The sequence below is a fragment of the Megalops cyprinoides genome, chromosome 21 (genome assembly GCF_013368585.1).
Source record: "Megalops cyprinoides isolate fMegCyp1 chromosome 21, fMegCyp1.pri, whole genome shotgun sequence".
Lineage (NCBI taxonomy): Eukaryota > Metazoa > Chordata > Actinopteri > Elopiformes > Megalopidae > Megalops > Megalops cyprinoides.
Genome location: NC_050603.1, coordinates 19,929,270 through 19,946,642, shown reverse-complemented (window position 1 = coordinate 19,946,642; position 17,373 = coordinate 19,929,270).

Sequence of the window (17,373 nt, the reverse complement as noted above, 5' to 3'; positions counted from 1 at the left end):
TTGCGCCTTCCCCTGGCCCTTCCCGGCGCGAGCGGTGGCGGCAGGCCGGCGTACAGGAAGTGCCCCCTCGGCCGCCGGCGCTCTCTGTGAGCCCGTAGCCCTGAGTGCGCCGCTACGCCGTGCGTTATGCAAGGCCCCGGCGGACCGTACACGCTCCCCCTCACAACCCCGCCGTCACAGCTCCGCCCCCCCCAAACCCCGCCCCCACTGACTCGCCTCACCGACTTCATCAGGTATTCATTCAAAAAACACACACGCCAGCTGGCAGCGCGCCCGGACTACGCTTACGAGGAGAGAGAGAGAGAGAGAGAGAGAGAGAGAGAGGGAGGGAGGGGGAGGGGGGGGGGGAAGAGGGAGGGGGGGGTGGAGGAGAGAGCAAAAAAGGGAGGGAGGGAGAGTGAGGCAGATTTAAAACAAAAAAAAAACAGAGGGAGACAGAAAGGACGCGTACATGCAAACTTCTGCGCGCAGACAGGCACGCAAGCGCACACGCTAACACGCTCACGAACAAAGACACACACACGCACGCTTAGGACATACACTGCTCCCGGCGGACGGTAAGCCGAGCTGTCCCGGTTTGTTCCTTTCTGCGGGGAGCGCAGCGAACTCCCCCCACCTTCCTCGGTCTGCCCGGTGGCAGCGCTCGCCGATTCACCACGGCGGCTCAGGCAGAGCACTGAGGCATACCTAAAGCTCTGAGCCTAACCTCGAGAAACCACACACACACACACACACACCTGCGCTGAAAGGAACACTTACACCCACCGGCCCGGGAGGGCGGGGCGGGCGCTGACGGACGGCAGCTCTTCCTCCATTCTTCACGGGGCCGGAGGGGGGGTGGGGCTCCGCCTCCTTCGGGGCCACGCCCTTACATAACTCATCACTCACAGCGCCTGCACAGACAGCCATCTGGGATCACACTGAGAGCAGAGTCTCGCCAGGGCAGGGAATGCACGGCACGAAGAATGCTCACACACACACACACACACACACACACACACACACACACACACACACGCACACACGCACACACACGCACACACGCACACACGCACACTCAACATGCACACTCACTCAAATACAATGTAAACACACACTTCTACAAAACAACGCTCACATACCACACAAATACACACAAAACGCTCACAGACACACAAATACACAACCAAATGTACACATTGACAAACACAAATATAAACACAAAACAAACACAAACACTGACACATACACAAATACAAACACAAAACAAACATACACATTGACACATACACAAATACAAACACAAAACAAACATACACAAACACAACGCAAACAAAAGCACAGAGATATATAAATACATGCAACATAAATACACACAGAAATACACAAACACATGCCATACAAATGCATACACAAATACAATAGACACATACACGCACACACACGCACACACACACACAAAACACAAATATACATACGCACATTTCCTTTATTCCATACATAAACCGCTTTGGTTTTGAGTCCCCAGAGTCCCAGGCTCCACACGGTTAGCGTGGGGAAGCGGTCTGGCCGTCTCTCCTTCCGTTCCCCCATTCTGTCTCAGTGAAGGACACTGGCGTTAGAGAGCTGGCCTTATCACCAGAGGGACGGGGCTGTCAGCGCCGGGCAGGTTAAAGCCTGCTTTAACTGGCACACTTCACTTGCCTTGTTTAAGCAAATACCCTGCTGTCTAAACAGGTCAGGAGTAAACGAAGGTAAGCTAGGTCGACTGCCCTGCCAAAACAGATAAAGGGTGGCTGCTGTCTGCGGCACGACAATGACGAAGGCGACGAGGATGATGGTGATGATTATGATAACAATAATGTAGTTACATGGTAATAATAATATGACTGTCAAGATAAAGATTTACTATTATCATTATTACTATTATTATTATTATTGGTAATAGTAGTAGCAGCAGCAGTAGTGCTAGTAGTAGCAGTAGTAGTAGTAGTAGCACCAATGGTAGTAGTAGTAGTGTAAGCATGTAAGAATGAGTATTATTAGTATTAGTACTGCTATTATTAGAATGGAACATGACAAAGGGGATAATCTGAAGATCCAGCGTACAGAGAGACTAAAGTCCTCCACCAAATGTCCATCAGGCAGTGCAGTGAGTCAGACAGTGTAGCAGCCCAACAGGGACCACATACTCGGACACTACGGGACCTGACACCCTCAATCTCCCCTACTGCACTAACGTCAAATCAGCTCCTCTGCAACACCCCGTACCCACCACTAGAGGGCAGCACACACCACATCACCCAGGAAAGAAACAGACTCGTTACTACAAGCCGAAATGTTTGTTTATCTGACCTAGTTTCCACAAAGACTTTTTTTCACAAATATAAATATATATTTATAATTGCTTACATATTCCAGGCGCGCGCGGAGCTTGGCGGTCTGAAACCGCTTGGCGGAGACGACAGCCGCATGAACAACGAGGGTGGCGGCCGTTAACGGGCCCTGTGATCTCGCACAATAAACACCCCCCGTGCATGCCGGTGCGCCCGCTCCAGCTGCCCGCGTCCCCACACGGGGAGGGGGGCATTCAGTCCATCGGTGGGGAGGAGTGTGGGGTTCCATCCCCTGCTGGTGACAGCGGGCTGTGACCTCATGTCCTGCTGAAGGGGGGGGGGGGCAGGTTGGGGGAGAGCTTTCCTTGGCCCAACTCGTGGATCCACAAACAGCACGGCACCTGGAATCTGAACCCTCAGCCCCCGCACAGAAGGTTTTCTTTAGCTCCGTCTCTGCGCTGCCGAAAGCTCGCGCCCCCTCGTCACGTTACACCGCGCCCGTTGCTACCCGACAACAGCCGACGAGCACATTTGCCCCCGAAGGCCCATCAAACCTGAGAAGCAGCAGCAGCAGCGAGCGCGCCTTCTCTCGCTTTGGGAAACGGGCCTCTCTCTTCGGTTGAACTGAGCCGCGTGCCTGCGTACCGCGCATCGCACGTACGCGTGCGTGTCCGGATGTGTGTGTGAGCGCGCGGAGATTCGTGTTTAACTAGCGCACCGGGGGCGGGGTCTTGTCTGCTGCTATGGTGATGAATTAGCAATGCCCTGTTTTCTGGGCCTTGGGGATGATTTCATTGTTTCATTAGTTTTTGTGTACATTCAGAAACCGAGGGGTGTGCAGTCACATGGAACACAGAGAGAGAGAGAGAGAGAGGGAAGGAGGGTGCGGGGGCGAGAGAGACAGAGAGAGAGAGAGAGATTTATGAAGCAAAGAACAGCCAGAGATAATGTCGATTACTGCACGTCTCTTTTTTTATGACACGAGCATTGTTTGAGTGAGCGCAGTGTAGCTCTGTTTTAAATGAAGTGTGAGTGCTCAGAGTCCTTTCTCCACAGAATCACGCTTGCGCACCCAGGCACCATGGCACATGCCTTTCCGCTGTATGTGCTAAAGAGCTGAGAGAGAGAGCCAACCCTGAAACCCGTCTTCTGCTGGTCCGGGCACAAGCACACGTTAGTGAACTGCGTATCGGCGTTGTGTCAGCCGGTGGCAAAGCTGTCGAGAAGAAAGTCAATGCCAGAGGCTTCGGTCGATACGCCGTGGGATGAGATAGACGCTGAGCCACGGAAAGAGCATGCGCCCGAAACCTCCATGTAGCGTTTATTCCTTTTTATCCTGTTAGCACGTTTGACTTCTGATTAGCTGTAGCTTGTCCGCGGTGTGTGAGGTATTGATGGCGGTGCTAACTTTATCAGTGGATGCGGAACACTCTTAAGGGTCAATCCACTAGCAAGGGCCTTTCCCCCTCTGCCGCTCAATGAAGACCACTTGAACCCCCCCCCCACCACCCCCCGCCGCGGTTCGTGGGAGGCATTTAGGTCGCCCATCTTCTCTCTCATGACCTTGCCCCTGGGGCCCCACTGTTAATCCACTCAGAGAGAGGAGCAATACATAAAACTCAATGCAGTTTTCCAAAGGCCTTACAAATGGAGAGGAATCGTGTCCTGTACAGCCCCGCCGCCCCCACTCTTCTTTCCCAGCACCTGACCTTCGCTGATTCCATTACGCGCAGCCCGAGGTGCTAATGCTGCTCGTAAGTTCATTACCTTCACAGATGGGGGGGGATGAATGGAGAACCCAGCTGTACAGGGGTATCTGGTTCCAAAGACCACCCACTGCGACGTTAGAGTGTCAGAGGGGGGAGAGAGAGGGGGCATCGCCGAGGGTGCCTACGTGGGGCTATGTGAGACATCTGTCCCCGCATCTCCTACTGCTAACCCCAATGTGTTGCTTAAGACGCTGGTGGTGGTGGCACCGGATGGTGGTGTAAGTTGCTCTAGATAAGAGCCTCTGATAAATGGCAATAATGTAATGTAATGTAATGTTGTAACGGCTGATGCCACAGGAACTGCAAGGCCAAGGAAGGAAAATGAACGGAAAGACCACGGCCGCCAAGTGGCTGACACCATGCCAACCGACAGCAACTGATCCTGAGACCCCCCCCACGCTGCTCCCAGCTCCCATCAGAGACCCGCCCATCTCCCCGCCCCCACAGCACCCGCAAGACACCCAGGAGGGAGGAGTCTTACAGCCCCTGCCCTCCCAAACAGATCAGATTTCAGCTCTTAGCCCTGGGGAGGATCTTGCTTTTGCAGGCTGTGCGCGGCAGCAGATGAAAGAGGTGGTGCATCTCCAGACAGCCCTGCACGCCCACGCAGCCCTCAGCCCAACTCCGACTCCCAAAAACCCGCTCGGGCTGCACCACTCGCCTCTCATAACCCGGGATATAGCCTCTGAAAACATGCTCGTACAGGCACGCACTTTAAAATTCACTCCAGCAGTTAGCACCAAACAAGCGATGACATATGTTTGTTTCTATAGCCCATAGCATCCTCCGAGACCAGGGTTTTCCAGGCCTGGTTTAGGATTTAACTCTGTATGTAGAATCCCATGAGCAAGATTGGTCTCCATTGGTCAAACTGGACGTCAACCTGGCATAAAAATGGATTCAACCAATACCAAACCACAGACACCTTTTATTAAACGACGCATTCAAACGACGTTCAAAGAAGAGGGCGAGAGACTTACTCAGCATAAACTAAATTCTGCATGCCTAACGCTGGACCCCACAGATCCACACAGAATCTAAAATGCGATAAACTCTGTCTGAATTATAAACGACAGAGATATAAATACTGTAAAGAATTAATAAGGTATTACGCATTCATGACCCACATTCGCAGACTGACGGCGCTGTATTGCTTGAGTCATGTTTGGTTCAGCCCGATGGCGGTTTTCTCTTTTCGGCTAAAGAGGCCATTCCCAACCCGGTGGCTGAATCTGCAGAGTCACAGCATGTCCTGAAGTGGGGTGACTTATTTTAAGGGATAGCAACACTCCTGAGAGAGAGTGAGGAAAAAAACGCCACTGCAAATGGGCCTTTCCTGTATCCCAACTTGGTAGTTTGAGGGGAAAAAAGTGCTAAAAAAGACATTTAAAAGTTATGTATTTTTTAGGCTTGCGAATATTTTGTGATTTTGGGCCACTAAACCGATGCAATTTCTCCTGCACAAACTAGCACATCTCCCAGGAGGCGGAAGACGATAAAGTCCAAGCCTTTCGCTGCTTGCTGGCGGGAGACAGCCGGCACGACACTGCCTTTCAGGGGGAGAGATTGATTTCCACAGAACAGGAGCCCGTCCACCTACACGCAACCCCCGAGATTCAGCAGCCCGGACACGCAGAAGCCATCTCCCCGAGTCAACCTCCATCTCATCAGCACTCCCACCGCATTACAAAGGCAAAGCATTCCCTCTCTGTGGACAGAGAGCTCTTTAAGTGCAGCAGGCACTGATACAGTGCAGTCCTATCTGCTCTCTCCATCGTAATCTCCTCCACGGCGCTGATCTCTGACCAGAGGCTGACGTTGGAGGGGACGGCCACTGATGCGCGCGCTTGCCGGGGACTGATCTGAGGCCAGTGTTGCAGGGTGCAGGACGGGGGTGAGGGAGCGGTTTGGAATGCAACACCACAGCCTGACAGTATTTCATTGTCTCCCAGGCATGGAGCGGTTTCAGTTGAACGCCTACCTACTGCAGGTGGACAGAGACTGCTGTGATATCAGCCCACACAGACACTGCAATCAGAACATATAGACTATACACATACGAGCGCGCTCACACACACACACACACACACACACACACACACACTCATAGCTGGTAGATAACAGGCAAATATGCACACAGACAGATACACACAGCACACACATTCACACACACACCTACACATAGACACACACACAGACACAGAGCTGTATTAACACACAGCAAACAGAACACAGACTAAATTATGAAAACACACACACACACGCATACAGAAACACACATACCCACACACCAGCATAAAGACACACGCCTACTACACCTTTAGTCTTGAGGGGGGCCGCATGTGAGAGAGGGGAAGACAGAACCTTCCGCAAGTCCCCTCCCACAGGTTCCTGTACCAAAGAACAGCAGCCTCCCAGTAAACACTGCACTTCTGTCAGCGCTGAGGCGGCTCAAACGCATAATACCCAACAAAAACCAGCCTTAATTTCTCGCACTCCTCTTGCGAGATCAAAGCCACTGCAACAGCAGACAGCCAGCATGTTCAACATCTCCTCACAACACCTGCAAAACAATCCACAACATCCTCCGTCAATGAAATGCCCAGACCCACCGTGAACAAAGCTTGTGGCTGTGAAACAAAAGCAGGATGAATGCCCACAGATGTTTACAGAGGCTCGCCCTTTGTAAGAACTCCTAATTGGCGCTGAAAATCACGGAGTTTGCTGGAGGGGCTGGCGGGCCGGGCCGCGCCGTGAGCGTGCTAGGCTGGCGGCGCCGTGTGGGCCGAACGGAGCCCTGTGACACAGATGTGTCCCGACTCCGGGGAGCGGAGAGAGTGCAGCCAGCCTTGCGTGACCGCCGGCTGACAGGGGGCCAGACGTGCGTGTCACGGCGAACCAGAGACACTGAACGCTGCGTTTACGCCGTGTCCTCCTTCGCACGCTCGGGGGGGGGGGGACTCCGGCTGACAGCACTGTGACCGGGCCAGCGGACTGCGTTATCACTCCCTTAAGCAGGGCAGAGGCCGGCGTGTACCACGTCCAGCGCAAAACAGCTGTGTTTTTACCTGAGATCTCTCTCATAGCCACCATCTGTGACACTTGAGTCTCCACAGCACCTCCTATCCCCTGGCAGCTTCAACCAACCCAATCGCAACAAACTACGACTCCCACAATGCAAATGGTCTGCCTCCAGATACACTGTGGTGTAGCACATTGTTTTAGAATAGGTTTATGCACAGGAATCTGTGGCTCATATATGTTTTGGGCTGAGGGAAGTGGAAAGAAGTCTTTTTAATACCTGTAAGAGTGACCAGCAGGCTCATGGGAGCGGGACAGGGTGAGGGATCGCCAGTCTGGGCACAGTTAAGTCCCTCTGGCTCTCTGTAATGCAAGCACACCGTGTCCAGTGTATATCTGTGCACAGACAAGCACGCACACGCACATAGGTGCAGGCATGCACCCAGCTGTGGCACAGAGCACATTCAGATGCACAGTCGCACCTCGGTGTGCAGCCGGGAGCTCGAGCGTGGGCTTACAAGCACATACAAATCTACCTTACACATTCGAGCTGCGACAGGCAGGGAGAGACTGGAGGCCCAGTGCCTACCATCCAATCCAGGTTTGCAAGCTACCACCCTATCCCACAGCCAAAACAAGGAAACAGGCCTTAGCGACAGAGCGCGAGAAAATATGAAGTAGAGAATAAAATGTAGTAAATGATTTATACTTCGCAGGAACCCTTTTCCAAAGTAACTTGCACACGCATAATTAGTGATACTGCTTTCTGGTTGCCCTTGTAGTTGTTTTTTAGCAGAAAAGCCTGTGTACCAGCTGTAGGGAGTTTTACTTATGCTGACAGACATATGGCGAGAGGAAGTGCCCTGGCCCGGGTCTCCATCGAGGGGATCGCACTGCACGCGCCCGACGCCACGCGCTGACACTAGCTGCGAGACGAACGCGGGCAGCCCCTCGACAGTCTATCTGTTATGACAGCTGCTCCTCTCAGAGGTTAGCGTGGCCGGTCTCTCTCTCGCTCCCTCTCTCCCGAGTTAATGCGGCGCGACATCCGCACGATACAAACACCCACGGCTCGCTGAAAGTTCCTCTACAGAATGCTCGCTGAGCAAAATGGACAGGCGACCGAGATCCGTTTTCAAACACTTGAATGTCATGCCGTTTGTAGCATGTTGCATTTACGTAAATGTGGCAAATTGTGTCCAGTTTTGCACACTGCTGTGGTGATGGGGGTATTTGTGCAGTCTGTCAACCCTATCTACCCAGGCTGAGTCTGCATGAGCCACTGTGTGTATCAGTGGTAGTCTGCCCCACCTCGCTTTCCCTCCTCACCTTTCAATTGCCCATTGGCCACGCCCCAGTTCCCCACCACACCTCCTGCACCTGTGTCCATGTGCACTCTTCTGTTAAACCTGCCTAGTTTTCCATCTATTTTTAACAGCTGCCGTTTCCATTACAAGTCACGCAACGTACTGCAGGAGAGATAGAGCTGATTGGACGAGCAGCTCCTCTCTCATTCTCAACAGCCTAGCAACATATAGGTGCCTGGCGAGCCACTACAGTGCTCTGATGTAGCAGTGACCAGAATGTATCCAACCAGAGCCCACCATAGTGGACTAACAGTCACGCTCAACTAACAACACAGCCCGTGTTCGGACTAGCCATGTCAAAATACAGCCATGTCAAATTTACAGATATTCTATGTTTTAACCAGATAATCAGCTCCCTGTGTTTCACACTGAAAGTTCTGTCTCTGTTGTTGCTGAAGGGCCCTGATTTGCTGGCTCGTCTTGAAGGGGTGTGGTCTAAAACAGAGAATGCACAGCTAGCACAGAAACACAGCCAGCAGAGGAAGGTCCTGCGACCAAATGGAGCTTCCCTGACAGGAATGACAGAGGACAAGGGAATGCAGATGAACATCTGGTCGTAATATAAAATGTCTGTGGTCGGGGCTACACGGCGCAGAAGGTTCCAGAAGCCGCGCCCCTGCTTCACGGAGCTCTTTTGTGATCCTGTCCGACCCGAGCGGGTGACAGGGCGCAGGGGCGACCCGTGCGGGGCTCCGGCCCTGGCCGGGGCGAGGACAGCGACCCAGAACGGGAGCAGCTGCTGGCGGAGGTCAGGGAGAGGGTCAGGGAGAGGGCCCGGGGATAGCCGCGGGGGTGAGGATGGGGACACGGTGGCCTAAAAAACTTCAGGAAATGAAACAGATCCTGGCAGATGCAGGGACCGGAGGCAGGCAGCCAGCAGCAGCAAGCGTGGGGGGGGGGGGGCAGAGGGGGGGGTGAGGAGCGAGGGGGCACGGGTTCGCGAGCAGAGCCAACTGGATCCGAATTCTGGGCTGGCAAAGGCCACGCACCGGGGAACACTAACCTGAATTGATTCTGGATAAAAACTCCAGCCTGTTTAGTATATGGGTCACGCGTAAACACGCAATCTGCGAGCAGGAATAAGCAGGGAAAAAAAAGAGGCCGACCACACTAAGCTGCAAGTCATGTAAATTACACGCAGGCTGCGTGTCACCTCTCACGGATTCAGCCGAATTGAAGTCACTCCTGTGCTACTCAGGGGGGCCTATTGTCCCCCTTGCAAAGGGGAGGTTGGGAGCGCAGCGGGAGCGGGCCCGCTGCATTGTGGGGCGGCGAGTGGCTGCTCGGTGGCCTCGTCCCCTTCTCCCGTAAGCAGGGGCTGTTTCATTTCGAAGGGGGACAGACAAAGCTCCCCTCAGCCGGCGCTGCACTCGGCGACCGCTGCGTGTGTCACACTTTAAGGACACGGCCGCTTATTCAACGCCACCTTTTCTCGTTTCGTTTTTTTGCTTCCCAGGGAAAACAAGCAGTAAACAGATTACAGACTCACTCATCCCTTTGTGCCGGTGTTATTGTTTCCGAGGAGGGCGACAGAGGTTGAAAGCAATTTCAGGCTGAAGGGGAGAGAAAAAAAAAAGTCAATCTGAATTCGAGAATCAACCACAGGGAAGGTAAATGGCCTTTCAGGAGGCTGACTGTCGCATGTTTGGGACGTCCAACCAAAGCGCATCCCTGTGTTTGACGCGAATCCTTGCACTGACATCCTAATTTATGACTTAATTACCCCTGCTGCGTGATGTGTCTGTTGGCGGATGCGAAATTAAGCTGTTGATTCACAGCCAGGCCTTCTTGCCTAAACAGTAACTTTGCCACCGCAAATACATCACAAACCGTCATGAGCCATTCCTGCATGAAGCGTTCACGTACAAAAAAAAGAGTTATGATCCTCTTATTCCAAGAGTACATTTTTGCCAAGCCGTGTAATTGTTTATCTACAGAAAACGAAACATTTAGACACTGTAGGACCAACAAACAAATGTCGGGGCCTCCATCCGCCACTTCTACCTCCAGTCCTACCATAATCTCCTCTATAAACAGCACGTAACATGATAGCTTGAGAACCAAGAGATATGGCAAAAGATATGTGCTCCAAGACTGCATTTTCCAGATGGCCAGAGCCAGACAATCACATTTGTTGGTAGTCTTGTTTCTATAATGTAATGGTAGGACAGGCTGGCAATACTATGACAGGCAAAGTAATTTCTGTCCCCTTTCCCACAGGCAGAGAGAGATGCAGGGCAGAGGCATGTGTCTTGGGTTCCAGGGCTTGCTGCGATTGGCTGGTGAGAAATATCTCTTTGGAAAAGGTACTGGGGAGGCAAGGCAAAGCAACACGAGACACGAGAGGGGAATCTGCCAGCCCCAAACCACAGATCAACTTCGAGCTGCGATGCGCCTCACGCAAAGCTCCCACTTGCTCTAAAATATTCAACTCTCACCCTCCTTTCCCCTCACCCATTTTTTTTTCTGGAGATAAATCGTTCAATAATAAATGCGCAGTTGTATTTTAAGGAGGAAGACTCGCGTGTGAAGAAATTCCAGGCGCTGACGACGCTTTGCCAAAACCTCTCGCTGTCTGCCGGCCAACGCATCAGCCTTCACTGAACCAAAAGGTTAAAAAGTCAAGTGTCATTCAGAGGCAGACTGGTTAGCATGATGACCTGGTCTCCGTGATATAAGGTCGGTTTATTTTTATGACTAGCTACCTAAACTGATCATTACCCGTGTGAAAAAAACGAAGAATCTGTCACTCTATCTGCAGTCTTATTTTTTCATGTAGCTGGAGTACGTCTCTCGTCCTTTTCTAAGGACATTCACTCCCCTTCCATCCTGGCTCAGTAAGACTAAGCTCACCTGCAGCAGGTATTCAGTATTCAGCCAGCACAGAGATAGGGACGTAGGCTTTTGTTGGGTAAATTAACAGCCAAATACACTGGCAAAGAGGCGGCAGAAAAGGGGGATTAGGGATAAGCCTCGTACGAGAGAAGCCCCCCTCCGGCTGCCCTCTCCCTCGGAGGAGAGGCGAGGACCCGCTGAGTCCCAGACCTGCTCTGGGGGAACGGAGCGCCCTCCGGATGAGCGGCGGAGCTACGGAGGCGCCCGTCGCCATGGCGACAGGGTCATCCCGCGGCCTCGCGGCGATCGTTATGAGCGACTCCGTGTCGCTGCTGTTCCGCCGGTGACAGGGGGCTGTCGGTGGGGGGGGGGGGGGGGGGGGGGGGGGGGGGGCGGATTCAGCGAAGGAGAGAAAGAGCCGGGCCTGTGAATCCCAGAGTCGCCCCATCAGAGCGTGCGGGTGCTGGGAATCTCACCTTGAACGTCCCTGCAACGCTTCCCAAACGTTACCCTTCAGCGTCTGCTCTGCTGCGGCGGTTCCGCGAAGACCGTTCTTCTTTCCACTCACGCACACATGTGGTATTGATCTACCCGGAACACACATGCAGTACTCCCTTATCTACAGTACAGTGTGTGTACACTGAGCACATCCTCTGAGAGCAGACATTCAGTGAACATGATTACCAGGAAAATTACATGACACTATCTATTTGCTTAACAATAACCAGACACATGTACACTGTACTCTTTTTCTAATGATTTACATGTACAGCTAGTTATGTAATGAAGCAAATCAGGTCAAGAGCCTAGCTGAAGGGCACGGCAGTGGTGGCACAGCCGGGAATTAAACCCGCAGTCCTTGAGTTATAGTTCCCCTGTTTGTAAGATCCACAGGGTGGCTTTGACTTTCCCTTCCCTCAGTGTCTCTGCCTTTGTCTGCCATTTGAGTGAAGGCTTCAGAGAGGCCGCTGAGGGGGGCGGAGCCTTAATGCGTCTCCGCCCAGGTGCTGCAGGAGGCCTCCCGCCGCCTCCCGCTGAGCCGCGACCTGCCTCCCTTCCGAGGTCCGCCGCCGGCTTTGATGCGAGTTGCCTCTCTGCAAAAGCGCGTGTGAGGGAAACGAAGTGCAGGGCGCTCTGAAACGTGACGGAAATACTACTCCGTCCCTGATACATCTGTCAGACATCAGGCGGCGTGAACACGGCTTCTGAGGTACTGCATTTTCAATATCCTCTCAGTGTTAAAGGATACCCTCAGGAGCGACGTAGGAGAACTGCTCTCCTGTACCTCCCTGAATGATAGCGGTAAAGAGGAAGAGGTTGTCCACAGTCACTTTTATATTCCCTTGGTTTACTATCACTTTTCCATTGTTCATTTCATAGTTCAATGCCTTTAAACATTTTGTTGTAATTCACTATTAATTTTCTGTAATATCCGTAATTTGTATAATGAAAAATATTATAAATATGATTTAAATATAAATAAATATTAAAAAATCACTGTAATTTAGTCTTACATCCCAAAAGAAATTTGTTTGAAAAATGCCACAATGGCCTATATGTCATGGGTATCTTGTCATGCCTGTTCAATCATCCCAAAGGTCATGTATCTGCAACAAAGTTTTGTCTTAAATCAGATCTGTTTTTCAAGCCTGAGAATTCTTTCGGAAAGGATTGGATTCCAACGGTCTCAATTGCAGGAAATCCAGAAGCCTGAGCAGCCAAACATGTAAGTGCAAGAGATAAGCCCGCAAGCTGTCAGCTCTCCCCTCCAACAACGCCCTCTCTGAGACGGGGAGGACACGCATGGCCAGGTCTGCAGAAACCAAACTCCCAGCGCTCACCGCCATCGCGGCGTCCTGTTACACAAAGGCCGCAAACATTCAATCTGCGAACTGCAGCTACAGGACTGCCACATTGCACAAGAACTGAACAGAAAAGACCGGGAGGAAGACTGACTTGACCGACCCCTGATACTGGGCCGGTGGGACCCGAAGGCCTAGTCGTGATGCCTTTCTGCAAACAGCCGCGTGACCCTCGCAAGCAAGCGCACGGGACACCAGATCAATCGGGGAGTTAGCGGTGTCAATGTTAGCTCAGCGCTATCCAGTGCGTGACCCCACCCCCTCCTCTCCCCCACCAAGAGGTGATATCCAGGTCACGTCTTGCAAAAGCGCTAGGTTACGTGGCGATAGCGAGATAATGCTCTCTCCCTTCAAGCCTCACGTTCGCTAACACATTGACATAATTATTGTAGCGAGTCTATAGCTGTTCCTGGCTTGGGAAGGGCTGTATCTGAATGCAGCAGTATATTCAAGAATGTGCCTGCAAAGAGGGATTAACTTCAAACTGGCATCCCGCAGCGCTGCCTTTGACTTTGGCCTGATGTATCCAAACCGGGCAAAAGCTGCCACCGCCACTCCATCGTCCAGCTTGGCTACTGAAAGTGAATTCTAGGTGCGCAGCGGTACAAGTTAAGTTTAGCACCGATAGAATCTATCCAATTGGCAAACATTCACATTGACCTTTGACATTGAACAGGAAGGCAGGTACTTACATGGGGACAAGACAAGACAAATATAACAGCTAAATGACAATACTGAACTAATGGAAGGATGAGGGACTATTTAAAACAACGGCCTTCTTCAACAGCCAACCCTTTTGTTTGATCATAACGTCTACAATATCTATACGGTAGTAAACTTGTTATACTGTAGAAAATGTGACAGGCACATCTAATTTGATGTTTTTTTTTTTCCCTTTTATTACGCTACCTTTGATTTTGGTTGTACTGTTTTTACAGCTTCCAACTCAAAGAAGCTGCAAAACAGTACCATAACAGAATTTAAACAAGACGGCCAACTGAAATGCCTGCTCTGAATCTTATACCAGCACAGAGCAATAAAAGGCATGACAAAAAACTGACAAAATCATCTTTTGGAAAACATTGTTTTTTCTGTGCCATGGAATTCTCTGCAAGTGCTTTGATTTTTGTTTGCAGCCGATGAAATGCAATGATGTCAGGGAAGCGGCAGGCAGGAGTTTGTCTTAGCGGAAGGCCTGATATTTGGAGTACAACGGCAGGATTCACGGGAAGGGGTTACTGGGTCACACAGAGGGGAAGCACACTGTGTGTGCGGGAACTGAGCAGTACCTATTCTATATATTGACCAGATAGTCTGTCCTGTGTGTTTTGCACGAAGAGCTGTCTCCTGCACCGCTGAAGCCCTGAGTGCTCTCGTTTGCTGTGTCATTATGAGCATTCCTGACAAAGCGTGATCCAAAACAGAACGTCCACAGCTATCACAGCAACACAGACAGCGCTGGAACGTCCTGGTACTAACCAGAACCTTCTAAGCCCTCACAAAATTACAATCCTCAAGTACAGGAAATGTGACAGGCAGGAGTACTATGTTCCTGGTGCAGCAGAGAACTCCACATCTAGAGTAGCCATTCAGATACCAGTGAGAAAGGCCATAAGGATGGAAGACATATGGACAGGAGGAGCTAAATATCTGCTCATACTAAAGAATATCTTGGGCATGGCTGTTTCACCAATCACATGATAGGGACAGCAGAGCATTGCTAGCACTAGCTAGTGCCAAGCTCCTTACAAAGGTAGAGGAGAATCCTCTGGTATCCTCCAGCAGCGGCTGTACTGCCAGGAGTGCTCTGCTCCGACTGGCCAGAGCAGCGGAGGCCACAGCGGAGCCACTGCACGTCTCCTTGCCAACAGCATTTTTCCCATGTGCCGGGGAGCCAAGACTTCCCCCAATCCAGCCAAGAATAGCGGAGCCTTCCTCTCACACTTCATCCTCAGGCCACTGGGAGGGGACAGGGGGACGTGGAATGGGGGGAGAGGCGAGGGTCATTGAGGGCCGGGAACCCCAGCCATCCGCATCTGCCCCTGGTCTGGCAAAGGTCAGGGCAGCTCAGAGCAGAACTCCATCACGGCCCCATACCTAATGCATACCATCTCTCCCGGTGGCCTGTCAGGAATGCTGGCGGAGAGTATGGCATGGTCGCTCACCTCCTTTATCAGACTCTTTGATGTGAGGCTCTACTTACAACCAAGCGCAGCGGAGAGCGTCACCTCAGGGGTAGGTGAATGAATGGCCTCACCCTGGACCGCACGGGCAATTCCTGAGGGAGGTCATCAGGTTCGCTCGGCTCTCAGACACTGCCAACCCGAGGAGAGTGGGCTTGAGTTAAAAATGCCAAGCGTTTATGCATTACCCTCGTGAGGGCCATCAACTTGGCTTTCTTAGTAAGGATGAAAGTACTCAGGAAATGCAGCAGCTTGAAGCTCCTTCCTATGCGTGAATGTGGTAGCATGGGAACTTGTGCTACGTAGATTTGAGTCATACCCTAGGCACACTTTAACAGGCCCTTTTCGCACGCAGTTCTCTCACTCGGGGTTGGCCCCAGTGTGGAGACGGAATGTCCCAGTTTTCAGAGGGAGTTCATTCTCAAGTGGAGCACGTGCATACTGGTCCCTCAGCTGCTCCAACCACAGACTGGCTTTCCACAGTCTTTTTTCTCCTGGTGAACTCATCCACACTGCTTTCAACAGACAGCAGATAGCTACATGATCACTCCTTGCATTTCAAGCAGCTGATTAGTTAGATAATCTGTACCCTGATAATTCTGCAGATAATTTACTTTCTCTTACACCTCGAGATGATGTTTTTCCATTCTGTATTTTGATAGAATTTTTACCAGCAGATTACTTGTCCAGATGGATAGAGTTACTCCTTCTCTGTGCCCACAACATACTGTAGACATATCAAACACATCAGTACGCATGTAAATATCAGTTAACTGTGTGATCTGAATGCACGCACCGGTTTTCTGAATGGGAGTCTGTTCCCTACCTTCAGCTGTGCTCTGCTGCTCGGAGCTTCTGCAATTAGAGAGACATGCCGCAATTTACTTCTTTTCAGAGGAAAGTGCTGTCCCTGTAATCACCGAGATTGCAATACATGTAGGCAACCGTTTAAATTCCTTAATGTGACTATGAAAGAAATCCGTCTCTCAGAGTAATGGAGTTACCAAGCAACGGGTATGGATTATTAAACCTTTTTTTTTTTTTTTTAAACCAAGCAAATCAAAAAAATCAAAGGGGAACAGGCTGAAAGCTATGACTGAGGGTACTGTAAGCTAAGTATGAAAGGTGAGATCTCCGCCTCCTCAATTTCAAACTCACAGGCCGCTGCTATGCACTCACACTGCCGAATGAACACATTACAAGAACACCGGTGAGGGAGGGCCACAGGAATGCACCGACAGCAAGACGTGGGTAATATTTACAGTCATCAAGTCCCGCTGTGTCTAGCCATGTGAACATCAGCAATGGAGCATACTGGAGCAAACACTGCATTAAGAAAAAAAGACTTAACTGAGCCTTCTTAGCTGCTGTTTGTAATATGTGTGGTTCAGAGAAAGTGTTTGCTGCGTGAGAAACCTGACAGCATTGTGACATGGCAAAGATGAAGCTCGGTGAAGTGTAAGAGCCCAGTGGATAGCAATGTATAGTATCCATGCAGAGACCAGAGAGCAAGGCCATAATGTGATTTACAGGACTACTGCAAGCTCCGGATGCATGTCCCTATGGATTATGGCCTTCTGTGCTGTGACATATGGTGTTTGTGTGTGTGTGTGTGTGTGTGTGTGTGTGTGTCAGAGTGTGCCCAGGCGGGTGCCAGCGTCTGCATGTGTGTGCATGCGCTGGTGGTTGGATGTGCTGAACTCACACAAGGCAGCTCTGTGTGGAAACCACACCCCTCAGGAGCAGCCTGCCAATGACCTGCCCTCAGCCCCTGCCCCGCTGGCCAATGGGAGCGCAGCTTCCCCCCCCCTGCTGTTTAGCGTGGATCGCACTGTCACAGCAAACACTGTGGCCTGTGAATATAATCACAGACACTGTTCTCGGAAACGAGGGCGACTCGACAGCCTTTGAACGGCCCAGTCAAATGCACACACCAGCCAGTCCACGTTCCCCTGCTGCTGATTCAGTGAAAAGCCTGCTCTGTGCTGGGAATTTGTTCTACCAAAACTGAGCTTTCAGTG